This window comes from Tiliqua scincoides, chromosome 3 (genome assembly GCF_035046505.1).
Source record: "Tiliqua scincoides isolate rTilSci1 chromosome 3, rTilSci1.hap2, whole genome shotgun sequence".
In the NCBI taxonomy this organism is placed as follows: domain Eukaryota; kingdom Metazoa; phylum Chordata; class Lepidosauria; order Squamata; family Scincidae; genus Tiliqua; species Tiliqua scincoides.
In genome coordinates this window covers 32,541,338-32,556,792 of record NC_089823.1, presented here as the reverse complement: position 1 = coordinate 32,556,792, position 15,455 = coordinate 32,541,338, and the positions used below count along the sequence as shown (strand labels likewise).

The window sequence follows — 15,455 nt, the reverse complement described above, 5'->3', positions numbered from 1 at the left end:
AGACCTGGAAGATCCAGGTTCAAATCTCTGCTCAGCCATGAAGCTTCCTGGGTGACCTTGGGCTATCTCTCAACCTTACCTACATCACAGGGTTGTTGCAAGCACAAAAGGAGGAGTGGAACTATGTACGCCACTCTGAGCTCCTTCAAGGAAGAACAATATAAAAATGTGAAAATAAATAAAGGAGAAATAAATACAGCCAGGAAAAAAGAGGCTTGGGGCAAAATATTTTAACCAGGTTGGACAGAGATAAAAGACTTGGGCAGAAAAAAGTTTGAGCACCCCATATTCTGGTGTCCCTCTTGAAATTATCCACCCCACCGTTTCACAGCTCTTCAAGTTTCACAAGCCTTCTAAGATCAGGCATCTGCAGATATAACATCTATTGGTCCCACAAATCTAAAATTGGAGAGCCTGTATTCATGAATGTGAGAATGCAGTTGCTCAGAGGATTTTAATATATCTACATACCACACAGTTTCAATTTGTACATAAGATTGCAGGATCTTCTTTGGCATGACAGGAAGCGGAATTTGCTGTGAAATTCCCCCTACGATGCATATTTTTGCTTCAGAATTTGAGCTTCTACTTCAAAGAGTCCTTGTGATTCCACAAATAATCCTGAAAATGTGAACTGAGTGCAAACCAATGCAGTGTGTTGTGCCAGTACTATATTTAGCCGCAGTGGTACAGCTGAGTAAAGAAAATGTATACAATATTTGCTTGGCTCTTTGGATTTTGCCAGAGCCATGAGTCAGCTTCCAGAGCACAAGTAGAATACAAGAGCATAGAGGAAACTGAATGGCTTTGATTCACTATGGAGCCCAAAATAACCACCCAGTTGAATCATCTTAAGCAGGAACTTCTTAGATGAATCTCATGCTTCAACCTGTTTGGTTGTTTAGTAGCTAGAACTTTCACTGTGCAAGTAAAAAGTTTTCATTTTCCATTTCATCACACACATGAGCATTATAGTCCTTTAAAGGTTAAGCTACAATACATAAACTAGCCTTTATGGTACCAGAAGACTCTATTATGTTTGCTGCAATGGACTAACATAGCTACTGATTGGAAGCTGCTTTCCACATAATTTGACCCAATCACAGAAAGACTCTCTATGACCACTTTACACAGCCTTAGTGGCTGCTGGCTTTAGCATACAAAGTCTTGGTGTCCAGAGCACTGTCAAAGTGGCTTTCAGTAGTCTTTACTACATAAGAGTTGTGCATTCACATGCATGTGAAATATAAGCATATAAAGTTCATATGTTTAAATGCCTTAGGCCCAGATCCTAAGCCACTTTCCAGCCACTGGCATAGCTGTGCCAAAGGGATGTGTGCTGCATCCTGCAGCTGGGGGGCACTCATGGAGGCCTCCTCAATGTAAGGGAATGTTTGTTTCCTTACCTAGGAGCTGCACTGCCTTTATGTCGGTGCTGGAAAGTGGATTAGGATTGCGCCCTTAAACTGAATCAGAACATTAGTCCAGGGGTCTCCAAATCCCGGCCCGGGGGCCAGATGGGGTCCACGGCAAGCCTCTGTCCAGCCTGCAGCCAATCTCTTGTCCCCTGAAAGCCCCTGGCCCACTTTGCTGAACATGACTAGGACTATACTCTGATTGCATCTGGAGGGTGTTCTAAGGGCAAGAGAGTTTGAATGAATGAGCCCATTCATTTATTTATTCACGCATCTAAGTTACATCTCTAATTTATTCGTATAAATTTTATATTTAAATTTTTTCCCGGCCCTCAAAACCATGCCAGACATTTAATGCGGCCCTCTGGCCAAAAAGTTTGGGGACCCCTGCATATGTCTATCAAGGCGAATATAGTGAATGCTGACTTGCAGGAGCCTTCTAGGATTTTCAGGCAGGGATCTTTTTCAGTCCTACTTGAGATGTTGGGGACTGAACTTGAAATTTCTGCCTGAAAGGCATGTGCTCTATCACTGAGCGGCAGTACCTCCCATAAATACCCCCCCCCCCCCCGCTCAGAGATTTAACTTCTATGACCTATGATAGGGGGCTGAAGCCTGAAGAATGGCAAACCTAGCCACTCCCACTGCCAATTTAACATTTAAAGACAAAGCAAAGGATGAACAAAGGATAGCAATTTATCAAGGGCAGAGACCAGAAAACAAAAACTGAAGGTGGTAAACAGCAACAGTTGGAGTGTATATATTTGTGGTTTTATGAGTAGATATCTGTGAGTTCCATTTTTAAGCCTGCTTCCTTGTTGATTGGAATTTTCTGCCTTCTACCTTTGGAATTCTAATACTGAGCAATAATCACATCAGATGGTCAGAAAGTAATTTTTTTTCCAAGGTGAAATTGGTTAATCCAGTTCTAGCTTGGATTTTTAAAATTCACCTGCAGTGTGTGGCATTGTGTTTTTACATGACATACCTTGCCATATTTTCTCCATTCATTACTTTTCTGCAGTGCACCAGTTCTTCCCTTGTGACTGTAAGATGCTGACAGTTTCAAACTCAGAAGGGGACTTTGGCAGTCACCTTATCCTTGCACCACTGGTGTAGATACATAGGTTCAGAAAGGTCTTGGCAACATTGTAATACCAGTTCCAGTCCGATGGTGGAACCTGGCAGCTCACACAGAATGTTCTGTTCATGTCAGATGTTCAGCTATTGCATGATCAAACATTTGCAATGTGGGTCTATAAATAAGATGTCTGCCAACTGTAGGGTGCACTTATGGATGGAAGGTCTTGTGTCACATGACAGAGCTCATTGGTACCTTCAACTCTATGAAGCATCAACAGCCTGACTGTACAGGCAATTACACCTCTCGGCAGCAAAGACTGCACAATCTGATTGATGCAACCTGTGGGTTTGTGCAAGTGTCAGCACAACCAAAGAACAATGCATCATTGGCTAGAAGATACAGTATACTGCATGCTGAATACTAATTTCAGAAATCTGGTTCCAGTCTGGGTGTAAGAAGAGCTCAAGGAAACTTCATGCTGCTAAAGGACTGAATCCACAGTGAATCCAAAGTGCTCCTCCTTCCACCTTTGGTTATCACACTACATGCTCCAATGATGGAAAAAGCTTTTGAGGTCAGCCATTTGTGGCATTTTGTCTCAGAAGAAGACCAGGGCTCTGACGGCAAAGCTGAATCATGGGTTGTCCACGGGCATCAAAGTGAGTACAGCATCGTAATGATAGATGATACCAGCTTATTGACAAGGCTGTGCATAAGCTGGCAGGCAACCAGTTCCTCCCATGACACCTCTAGCAAATCTCAAGCTCCTGGTTTCATGACAGAAACAGCTCACATCAATGTAAATAATGAAAAGAATGAGATACAAAAACATACTAATGTCCCCTGGTGCAATCAGGGCTGCACTCAAGATGAAAGCAAGTGATTTGTTTCCACAAAACATTAGCATGGCTCCTCAGCACCAATGGCACTTGTAACAAAGGGGGGAAAACAGATACAGGCAAAACAGCTGCTGCATGACACATATACTTTATACAGAAAAGCCGTCGCTTCGGAATGGCTCTCTTGACACCTCCTGGTTTAACACAAACACATCTTGTGGGGTGTCAACATCTCTCGTGCCCTGACTTTATGGACAAGCTGCACTCTGGCAGAGCACTGGTAGAGAGGCCATAGAGGCCCATTGTGTGCTGGAGGATGGAGGAGTACCTGCCAACGACAATAAGTTGGTGGCAGGGGCAGGACGGGGCAGGGGGGAATGGAATGGAACAGGGAAGGGAAAGAGGCGTGTCAGGAGGAAGGAGGGGGTGGCAACCAGGCAGGATCTAGCACAAGCTTTTTGGCACAGCTGCATCAGTGGGGGAGGGAAGGTAGGATTGGGTTATTAGTCATGTCCTCCCTCAGACATCTTTCTAGACTGAACAGCCCCAAACATTGTAGCCTTTCCTCATAAGGGTTCCCACAAATAATATTAGAGCACAATCCTAAGAACATTTGCACCTCCTTAGGAGAATGCTGCACTGGTGCATGGAGATGCATGGGACTGTGGAGGCCAACTCCAGCCTCCATGGCGGCAAAGGAAGGTAAGTTCACACCAGCCAAATTTGGCCAGTGCATGGAGGCGTGGGGAGGGCAGGGAGGAGGCATTTTGGGGCAGGTGGACCAGTGAGTGGGTCGGCAGAGCAGGAGGTAGGGCCAGGATCTGGCAATTTTGCTGGATCCTAGCCCTGTTCCCAGGTGGTGGAAAGCAGCTCCAGGCTGCTCTGTTCTGCTTGGATCTGCACTTCCTCTTTAGGTGGCGCAAATCCAAGTAGACCCATTGGGGCTGCTGCAACTCTCCCTGGGGTAAAGGGATTTTCCCCCCCCTGCTTCAGGCCAAGCCTCAGCCGGCCAAAACTTGCACTAGATACAGTGCAGTCCTGCTGGCCGGCCTGTTTTAGCGCAAGTGGGGATTGCACTGTTAGTTGCTCTCTTCTGCACCTTTTCTGGTTGTCCTTTTTGAGATGCGGCAACCAGAACGGGACACAATATTCCACATGTGGCCTTACTGTTGATTTGTGCAATGGCATAATAATATTGGCCATTTTATTCTCAATCCTTTTTTTTATTATCTTGAGCATGGAATTGGCCACCTTCACAGGTGGTGCACACTGGATCAACACTTTGATCGAACTGTCCACTACCACCCCTGTTTTGTTCTCAGGTCCATCAGTTCAGAACCCATCTGTGTATATGTGAAATTTTGATTTTGGGCCATTTTTCTGCCCATTCCCACAGTTTAGAGAAATCTTTTGGGATTCCACCACTTGGAAAAGTCTAGTGTCTAATTCAGGGGTGTCCAAAGTTTTTGGCAGGAGGGCCACATCTTCTCTCTGACACTGTGCTGGGGGCCAGGGGAAAAAAAGAATTAATTTACATTTAAAATTTGAATTAATTTACATAAGTTTACATAAATGAATATATTAAAGATGAACTTATATGAATGAATGAAAGTCTTGCAATAGCTTAAGGCCTATAAAAGGCTTTGCACGAAGCAAGGCTGGCCTTTCCTTTGCTGCCGCTACTGCATCACAGACATGAAACAACAAGCAGTGGAGGGAGCCCTCATCCCACAGCTCACATGAAAGGTCTAACAGTCACCCTCACGCTGATAGCAGTTGTGTCTGGCCAGTGTGGGCTCCAACAAATATCCAGAGGGCCAGAGGCTCATTGGAGACTGTGGGCTCCCTGAGGGCCGCATTGAGAAGCCTTGAGGGCCACAAGTGGCCCCAGGGCCAGGGTGTGGGCACCCCTGGTCTAATGTATGAACTAAGGCTTCTGTGGTCAGAATTGTTACCAAAAGAGAAATTTATTTGTGGGTTCTCAGGCCATGTTCAAGAAGTTTAAATAATTTCCTGATATTTCACCCCAACTATGTGGGGCTTTCTCAAGAGAATGAAATAACTATAAGGATACTCAAAAAATTCAGAACAAAGTATCACACTCTACTGCCTCATATATAAAAAAAATTACAGTAAGTATCCTAGCCAAAGATTACTGCAGCATCCAGGTTATTTGCCTGTGTGAATGAGTATCAAACATTACCAAAAAAACTGACTTAGGATTTACATCAGCTGAAATACAATGGCTTTCAACTAAATCTATTTACATATTCAATTCTGAATAATCATGTCTGAACCAAGTTCCTCTCAAACAATCTCTCCCCCCCCCCTTACAGACACCAAAAAGCAAAATGCTCTCCGTCCCATTCACATGTTGTTTCCCAACTACACTTCTGGATTCTGGCCTCCCATCATCCTCTTTGAAGTTCTTCTTCTGCCACTTCTTGGGTGAGGAAAATGAGTAATGTAGCTCTTTGGAACCCTCAACCACACAGGGAAAGCGCAAACCATTAAAACCTCCATCTGAAAGAAGGAGTTTATTGCCATAAAAGGCTCCACAGGAACTTCCCAATTAAACCTTGAGAGTTGTAATTTCCTTGTCCCCAGCTCCTAATTAACAACATTTTGCAACAAATACAAAGAAACTAATCAGCCCCCAGGTGAAGATTAAAGGGAGGGGGACATGCTGGCCATCACACAGACATACACACACATGCACCTTGAGCAGTGTAGAGCTGACATCTTGCCTGCTACAATTAGCAGTCCTTTCCTAGGGCAACTAATTGGCAGCAAATTGGTCTCATTAGTCATTGTTAAGTTAAAGTGAATAGAGGAGTCTGAGAAAGGAGGAAAGGGGATTTAAAGAGGGGGCTGAACTGATAAATAGGGCTGAGTGCCTAATTTCCCTCTTCTCCTCTTGAGCTGCAAGGCTAATCACTGCTCTTTACACCTAAAACACGAAACAGCAGGATCTCACTTCTGTCCATACTGGCAACAATATAAGCAAACTCTCTAGCACTCTGGACAAAGCATGCCCTAATGTTCGCCTATTTTCTGCTTAGTTTTCACCTACTATGAACTTAGGCACTTCTGAGGCTTCTGTGATGCCTCAGCATCCTGAAGGGGCTGCTGAGTCATTCAAAGGCAGACTTCATGTTTACCTGATTATGCCGCTTATTGTTTGAGCATCTTTGATTTCTCCTACTGATCAGTAAACAATTTGACTTTGAGCCAGTTCACTGGATGGCGAAGCCCACCTGATGTGCCAGAGGGGGAAATTTGGGAAAGCAGGTGATACAGTCCCACAGGTGAAACATGGTTATTGACCACAGATTAAAAAGGGGGGGGGTCATGCACACCCTTTGCACATATGACCAGGCTCAACATTAGAAGCATCTGGTACTTCAGGGGGACACACCTGCTCATCTGGCTGCAAGTGTTGGGGCTAGGACCAGGCCCTGGAACCACAGGAATAAATAGGGTAGAGAAAGTAAGACTGTACATTGTACAGTGTTTTTGTTTTACTTGCCACTTGCATTGAAACATCCTTGCCAACTTTTGCTGCCTGCTCCTTTTTCTCCTTATGCTAATTGATCAGTGCTTTCTTCTTCAGATCCTGTGCATCTTTTCTTCGATTGTTTTGATTTTTCAGCCTGTCAATACATTTCTTTTTCTTTTACTGTTTACCTGCCTGGTCTCAGTTCACTTGACAGGGAGTGGGTTGCCACATTGCCCAAATGGCTTGTGTTCTGCTGCTGGTTGGTTTTAAGGGGATCCCCTGAATTGTGGGGCTCTCTGCTTGGGAGGATGATTTTCCCCAAGGTGCCTTCCTTCTCTCTAGCTTTGGATGGTAGCAGCAAAAACTACCTTTGGCTAGTCCAATTCCAGTTTATGCAGTAAAAGGGATGAAATGGGGACTAGGAAGGTCAGTACTTCTGCTAACTGCTAGGAACTGCACCCACTTTATTCTCCACCTTTGCTTACAAATGCTAATGTCTATGAATCACTTTTAAGATGTAAAATGCTACATAAGCATTCAATTTAAATTTTGCATGAAAACTTCTTGTATTTTTTTTGTAAGATCAGCTCACAGGAAAACAAAAGTACCAGCTATGCAGTTAGTTACTAAAACTAGACTTTCTTAGAATATAGAAATGCTTACATGTTTCATAACAACATGACTCTGATTTCAACTACCTGTTTTACATTTTTCTTTAATGTAAAATAAAGGTTTCAGCAGGAGGGGTGTAAGTAGACAGAGGAAGCAATTTTCCACAGCTAAATTGGGGCTGTATTAAACTAAAGGAGGAAGTAGAGACAACAAAAATTGGAAACAGGTGAGGGATCCCAGGTGGGACAACTGTGAACCAAAGTTCTTAATGTGTTTGCATTATGTTGTTTCTAAAATGGTTGCTGCAATGAAGCACAATATTTATTCATTTCATTTATTTACCCTCTCTCTGCCAAAGCATGTGCGACAAAAATCCTTGAGTGTGTACCCCCATTTTTGTCTACTTTGAACTTTTCTAACATAAAAGCAGGTAAGGCATCTTCCTGCAGTAAGTCTTGTTTTTTTGAATCCTTCGCCATTATAGAAGGGCCACATGACATCCCAGATAAGTACTATGTGAACTTGTTGTCTTCATGTCTGGGATGCCCCAGAAACTAAGGATGCTGGCCAACCCTCCTGCTGAGATTGGCATGTGCTCACTGAGTGGGCAGCCAAACAACCTGACTAGTAAAGCGGTAGGATGGCAGTCCCCATGTGACCACTCTTCCAATTGTCTAATCCCATGGCATCATCAAATCTAGGTTTTTTAAGGACATGCACAGAGCTGCTCTTCATTGTCTCTAGTCTGTCATTGAAGGGTCATGTCCACACGTTAACAAACAGTTCACTTACCTCTCAAAAAGAGGTGTAGGAAATGAACTTGTTCCCCTTTTCTTGGACTCTGTGAGTAGCTTAGGATAATGTCCAACAACTTGTGTTTATGGATTTTATTTTGTTTCCCACTAGCTGTTTGAGCTCTGTGGCCATTTTGCCAAATTCTTTTTAGGGGCAGCACTGTTTGCCCTTTGATCTGTGTCTTAGGGTGCAATCCTAACCCCATGTTAGTGCTTTCTAGCACTGACATAAGGGCAATGCAGCTCTGAGGTAAGGGAACAAACATTCCCTTACTTTGAGGAGTCCTCCACAGGATGCAGCACATGTCCCATTGGCACCGCTATGCCAGTGCTGGAAAGCACTGACATAAGGGGTTAGGACTGCGCCCTTATATATTCCTCTAAAAAGAATGTCTGTGTGTGTGTGTTTAAAATCATCATCGTCATCATCACCTTTCCTTCTCGGTTATTTTGAGAGCTGTTATAATGACAGCTCACATTTTTCCCAGTAACTCCCAGTCTGACCAGCAAGAGAAATGGGGGACAGAGTAAGGAAAGAAGAGTTGACATTTACTACTAGGTGCTATGCTTGTTTGACTTCTACCAGTCAAGACAGTTTAGCCATTGTATAGCAATGGCTTACAAACTAAGAGACTACGAATGGAGAAAAAGAAATAGGGAAGAGGAGAATACACATGTACAAACTACCACCCACTATTATATAATGCAGTTGCATTACACACTGGCCAAGTAGAAAGGTCATTGCAGGAGACAGTTCTGGGAAATGAGGAGCTAAACAGCAGTCGGTCTGAGCCAAGGCAATGGAAGGAGTGTTGCTCTCTAATTTCCCGGGTTGGGAACTCAAATCAATGGACTTGAGTCGCGAAAATGTGTGATTTTGGGTGACTCGGTGGCTCATGAGTTGCGTGTGCGGAAGACTGAAAAAGACACAAGTCAGAGCCCCCCTGACTTGGCACTCATCCCCACACATGCTGACTTGATTCTGCCTTTGTCTGGGGGTGCTTGCTTACTATTTTTGTGGCACGGAAAAATACTCCAGGTGTGGTCTTACAATCGATTTGTACAATGGCATAATATTAGCCATTTTATTCTCAATACCTTTTCAGAACCCATTAGCCTATATGTGAAATTTTGATTTTTTTTGCCCTAATGTGCATTACGTTCATTTACACTGAAACGTATTGAGAACAAAACAGCTAATATTATAATGCCATTGTACAAATCGATGGTAAGGCCACACTTGGAGTATTGCATCCAATTCTGGTCACTACATCTCAAAAAGGACATAGTGGAAATGGAAAAGTAGAGCAATTAAAATGATTACTGGGCTGGGACACCTTCCTTATGAGGAAAGGCTAAGCATTTGGGACTCAGTCTAGAAAGGAGGCAGGGGGGACATGATTGAGACATACAAAATTATGCATGGGAAGGATAGAGTGGATAGAGAGATGCTCTTTTCCCTCTCATACAATACCAGGAACCAGGGAACATCCACAAAAATTGAGTGTTGGGAGAGTTAGGACAGACAGAAGAAAATATTTCTTTACTCAGCGTGTAGTTGGTCTGTGGAACTCCTTGCCACATGATGTGGTGAAGGCATCATGCCTAAATGCCTTTAAAAGCGGATTGAACTAATTTCTGTAGGAAAAGTCCATCATGGGTTACAAGCCATGATGTGTATGTGCAACTTCCTGATTTTAGAAATGGACTATGTCAGAGTGCCATAAGCAAGGGAGGGCACCAGGATGCAGGTCTCTTCTTGCCTTGTGTGCTCCCTGAGGCATTTGGTGGGCCACTCTGAGATACAGGATAGATGGGCTGATGGCCTGATCCAGTGAGGCTGTTCTTATGTTCTTATGCCATTTTGTGGCCCATTCTCCAGTTTGGATAGAACTCCTCACAATTTTTTCTGATCTTCACCACTCAAATAAGTTTGGTGTTGTCTGCAAACTTTGCCACTTCACTGCTCAACCCTGTCTCCAGGTCATTTATGAAGAGGCTGAAAAGCACTGGTCTCAGGACAGATCCTTGGGGCACACCGCTTTTCACTTCTCTCCATTGTGAAAACTGCCCATTGACACCCACTCTCTGTTTCCTGGTCTTCAACCACGTCTCAATCCAGGAGAGAACCTGCCTTCTAATTCCCTGATTGTGGAGCTTTTTCAGTAGCCTTTGGTGAGGGACCATGTCGAACGCCTTCTGAAAGTCCAGATATATAATGCCCATGGGTTCTCCCGCATCCACATGCCTGTTGACCTTTTCAAAGAATTCTATAAGGTTCGTGAGGCAAGACTTACCCTTAAAGAAGCCATGCTGATTCTCTCTCAGCAAGACCTGTTCGTCTATGTGTTTTGAGATTCTATCTTTGATGAGGCATTCCTCCATCTTACCTAGAACAGACATTAGGCTGGCTGGCCTGTAATTACCCGGGTCCCCTCTCCTTCCCTATCTAAAGATTGGTGTGGCATTTGCTAACCCAGAAGCAGCATTCAGAGGATCCTCTTTTCTTTCAGATTTGGTTTCCTCAGTCTTGATGGCATAGTGCTGTACATTGCCACCCTGTTTTTTCCTCACTAAGGAACTTCAGGCTACATATAGATAAATAGTAAGAGATACCTCAGCAGTCCTCTAAGAACCAACTGTGCTTTAAGGCATAAACTACCACTTTTTGACAGTCAGATTGAAGTACAAGACTGTACCACAGATGATAATTAAATTATTGGGCTTTTCATCTGGGCGGAAATATGTGGCAAATACTTCACAAGGCCAGGGAAGGAGCAAAACCAAACCTGTTCAGTCTTAATAACCTTGAACCTTTGAAAAAGTTAAGATACCTATCTGGGTGCTTGGGCCTCTGTCTAAATATTTTATTAATTCCCCCCCCCCCCCACATTCACTTAGTAACCAAGAAGGCATTCTTCAAAGAACATCTTTGAAGTGAGATCATTTAGTTTTCTGATTAGAAGAAGAAAAGGGGGGAAGAAGACTGGCCTGTATCTCATACCAAACCAAAATCTTTTTCAGCAAAGTTAAAAGAACGTTCCATTCAAATGAGAAGGGCAGAGAAAGGTTCTGGTTGCTAAGAACGCAGCACAAATCTGCAAATGGGACCCTTAACCTCAGAACTACACCCTACACGCTCATTTTAACAAGAATAATAAAATTCATCAGCTTGAAACTGAATATTGGGCCAAATTTCATCAGCAAATGTCTGAAATTCCATTTGGTTGAATCAAAGGGCAGATTTTTATGCAAATTCTGCATCGGAATCCACCAACATTTTCTCATCCTGACTATATAGTGAACCCTTCCTTTACCAGACTAATAAGGGGGACCAGACTAATAAGGGGGATGGGGTGCCAAAATTCCATTAAATCAGAATGCAATTAAGTCAGTGGATACGTGTGCAAGCAAATCATATATGAGTAACTGTTAGTGTGCAGAAAATGTCCTTTGTTTCCGAGGTCTATTAAATCGAGATGTGTTAAATCGAAGTTTCAGTGTACTGCTGGTTGAATTTCAGAGGCAAAATATTAGCTTTGCAAATGTAATAGCAAACCCTCTTACAGTGGTGAACTGCCTCTCCATTGGGCTCAGTGACTGAGTATCAATCGTGGAATTTCAGAGCTGGAGGCAAAGACATTGGAGGCAAGTATTACAGCGTCAACTGTCACAAATTTCTGTGATTCTCTGCTTTCAATGCAAAAAGAGCATATTCAGTGTTGCAGAGAAGGATGTAATGAATATGTGTAACAAAACACCAGTAGATGTGTGTGTGTGTGTGTGTGTGTGTGTGTGTGTGTGTGTATATATATATATATATATATATAACTATTCAGCAGGGGGCAATTTGGAGTGGAAAAGCAGCAGGGGTGCTTAACCCTTTCCCTGTCTGCCTCTTCTCCTCCAAATTGCCCCTTTCAGCTACTTTCTCTCTGCATGGTTCCAATCGTGCCTTCATCTTTATAAACATATGGTTAGATCTCCACTCCAGGAAGCAAAGGGGGTTAGCGATTTGAAGTTGTGTATAGCAGAGCATTTTTAGGCCTTGAGCAGGCAGCAGGTTTGACAACATTGTTGATTCTGTGACAACAGATGGTAGTTGGATGTACAATATATCTTGCACAATTAAACAATATTATGTTAAATAACATCTGGGTGGTGTGCAACAATTATTCACAATGTACCTTAGTGCCAGAACCCATGCTGTGCATGCAGAAGGTTTCAGGTCAAAAGGTTCTCTGCTAGCAGTGCTGAGAGAGACCTTCTCTAATTGGAGTGCAGTGTACACTATTGGGCTAAATGGACAAATTTTTCAATTGGATCGGCACTGTGGAAGCTGGAAATGTAATTTTGCAGAAAAGTGTCCTGAACTTGCAACAGCAGCATACACAGAGGCATAAATATCCATAGAAATAAAGCAACTGGTGAAACACATTTCTGCAGGCACGTGACTGAGGTTGATCTCTTCCCATCCTTGTTTGTGCAGGTAAAGTATAAATCTCTGTGTTTTTATAAATAACAAATTCCATATGTTTATCAGCAGGTGGCATGGAGTTTAACCAAACAATGAAAAGGAAATATGAAATGATATAACACATTTGTGGCGAAGCTCTAAAGAAGTTGGCTAAAGCTTAAAATGTATTGAATCCTTTAAAATCTGGTTTAAAAGAATCACAACAAAATGTTTTATGTATAAAATAAAAGCTAAGTAAGTTTACTCGCAATAATCTCTGGATTCAGCCTACCAATTTGATACCAGCTACAACTATCTGAACCATAGACTTAAAGAGCCATGTTCTGAAGAGCACATGGCATTATTTTTACTCCATGTTTAAATTACATGAAAAAGTGTTTCCTAAATCCAGTGGATTAACCCCTAGGATGCGGGGACAGAGAGGTAAGTAAAAGCGTTTTTGCTTACCCTAATCTGCACCCACATGGCCTCCTGTGGGTCTACTCCGTTATACGCCAGTTATTTTGCTGATGCAAGTCCAAGCAGACCCAAGGGGGTGTGTCAAGGGCAAAATGGTAGTCAGGATATCAGTGGAGAAGGCTTTGCTGATACTCACCCACCACTTGCCCACAACACACTCCCTGAGGCCTCAATCTGCCCAAATCCCACCTCCACCTACACCAGTTGTTTACTGGCTCTGGCGGGCATGGCAGACTCTGTCAGTGAGGCTGTGGCAACACTGCCTTTTCCAGCAGCATGCACAAAATGGCTGCTGATGGACCACTGAGCACACCATCAGCACCCATGTTATGATGGTAGAACACTGTTCCGTTGTCATCAATACCTCTGCTTGCCAGCCCATTAGTTAAGATTAAGTTGTTATACTGCACTTGCTCCAGACCAGGGCAGCATGGCACATTTTCCTATGAAAAAGGGTTCTCTGCGCAACATGAACACCAGAGGATTTGGAAGCCCAGAAAGGTAGAGGTCCATTCAGAAGCAATTGAATAATCTGTGGCTAGGAGAGAAAGTACTTCCTTCTGGAAGGCTGTCTTCCAGCATCATCCCTGTGCCAAGTGTAGCTTGTTCTCCAGCTTCGAGTTCGAATGGGGAGAATTATATTTGAAACCCACAATATAAGAACATAATCAGAGGCCTGCTTGATCAGTCCAAAGGCTCATCTAGTCCAGCTTTCTATAGCTCAAAGTGGCCCACCAAATGCCTCACACACAAGATACCTGCAATCTGTTGCCACTCCTTTGCACCTGGCATTCTGAGCTAGGCTACTTTTAAAACCAGGAGGTTGTACATACCCATCATGTTTTGTAACCTGTGATGGACTTTTCTTCTGGAAATATGGCCAAGGTTATTGAGGCTGCATCCTAGGGATATTTATTTGACTCAGCAAAATATTTCCAATGTACTCCAGTGCATTTCTATTAGTGAATAAGCAGTATAAAAACAATGACAGCCTTCATATACGGGTTCTGGTTGCTACTTATAAAAAGCCAGGGTATCTGTCAAAAGGATAAACAAAGATGGTCCTACAAAGCTCAAATTAGTTGCCAATGAAAGGGGCACAAGAAATTCTGGTTTTCTAATTATGACACTAAGTATGAGAAAAACTGGAATTCTCACATTTTGAACTAGAAAAGGAGCATTTCTGTGTAGTTTCCTGTGATTGAACATAGATGCAGTCATCCACTGGATGTGGTATGTAAAGAGGGAGATCTTGAGGAAATCTTGTAGTGATTTGCAGGCTGAACACTCCTCATTTATAAATGAAGAGTATTCAGGCTGCAAGTCACAGTATTCCTCATGATATTGTTATGTGTACCAATAATTACCATAATTATGGGCAAAGTGGTTTTACAGCAGCCATTTTTGCACTTCATGCATAAATGGGACACTCACCAAACGCTTCGCCATTGTTCCATCTGATTACGCCCTGATTACCTTTAATATCAGATAAGAAATCCAAATGATGCAAAGTTCAGATACGTTACAGCACAGAAGTGACCCATAACAGTCTCAAAATCATTTCTGAAAGTCAAGACTCACACACAGTTGAAATACATAGGAACTTGTTTTGCAGAGGTTTCTCTGAAGTACTGTAAGTCGTGCCTGCAGAGATAGGATCATAACCTCGTAATTTGGTTTACCAGAGTGACCAGAAGTCACTTATGTGGTCAAGTCACAACTTTTTCAAGATGCAAAATAGTAGGGATAGGAACTTGAGAAAGGTGACTTAAGTCCGAGTCACAAAAATCAGCATTTTTCATTGACTCGTGTACACTTGAGTCACACACATGGAAGTCTTAGCAAAGCATTCAAGTCAAGGGCTCCTAACTCAGCACTCAGGTCCCAAACATGTAGACTCACACAGTTTCATGTAGCAACAGGCAAGAGAGTGGTTCTGCAACTAGCTTAATGGATATTCCTCTTACAGAATTCAATTCAGCTAAAGTCAATAGGAGACTTTACTGTGAATTTCAGGATGAGTAATCCCAGTCATTTGGTTTACACATTTTTAATATTATCATCTGCCTCAAGGCACAAGACACAAATCAAACCATCAGATGCACACGGCTAGCTCCCAATGACTTATGTGTCATAGTAACTCAGCATTTCAGGAGACAGTTAAGAAAAGAAAATGCCATCTGTAGGAAAGGTAGAAACTCAATTAGGAGTTTAGAAGACTGGATAGATTGCTAAACTGAACGGAGCAAAACCAAGGCATCAATCACGTTGCTAAA

At 42.9% G+C, this 15,455-nt stretch overlaps 1 protein-coding gene across 1 annotated transcript in view; it reads right to left on the bottom strand.

Moving 5' to 3' along the window:
- LSAMP (limbic system associated membrane protein) overlaps positions 1-15,455 on the bottom strand; it is a 555,573-nt gene that overhangs the window by 216,061 nt on the left and 324,057 nt on the right. The gene's annotated exons all lie outside the window — the stretch shown is intronic.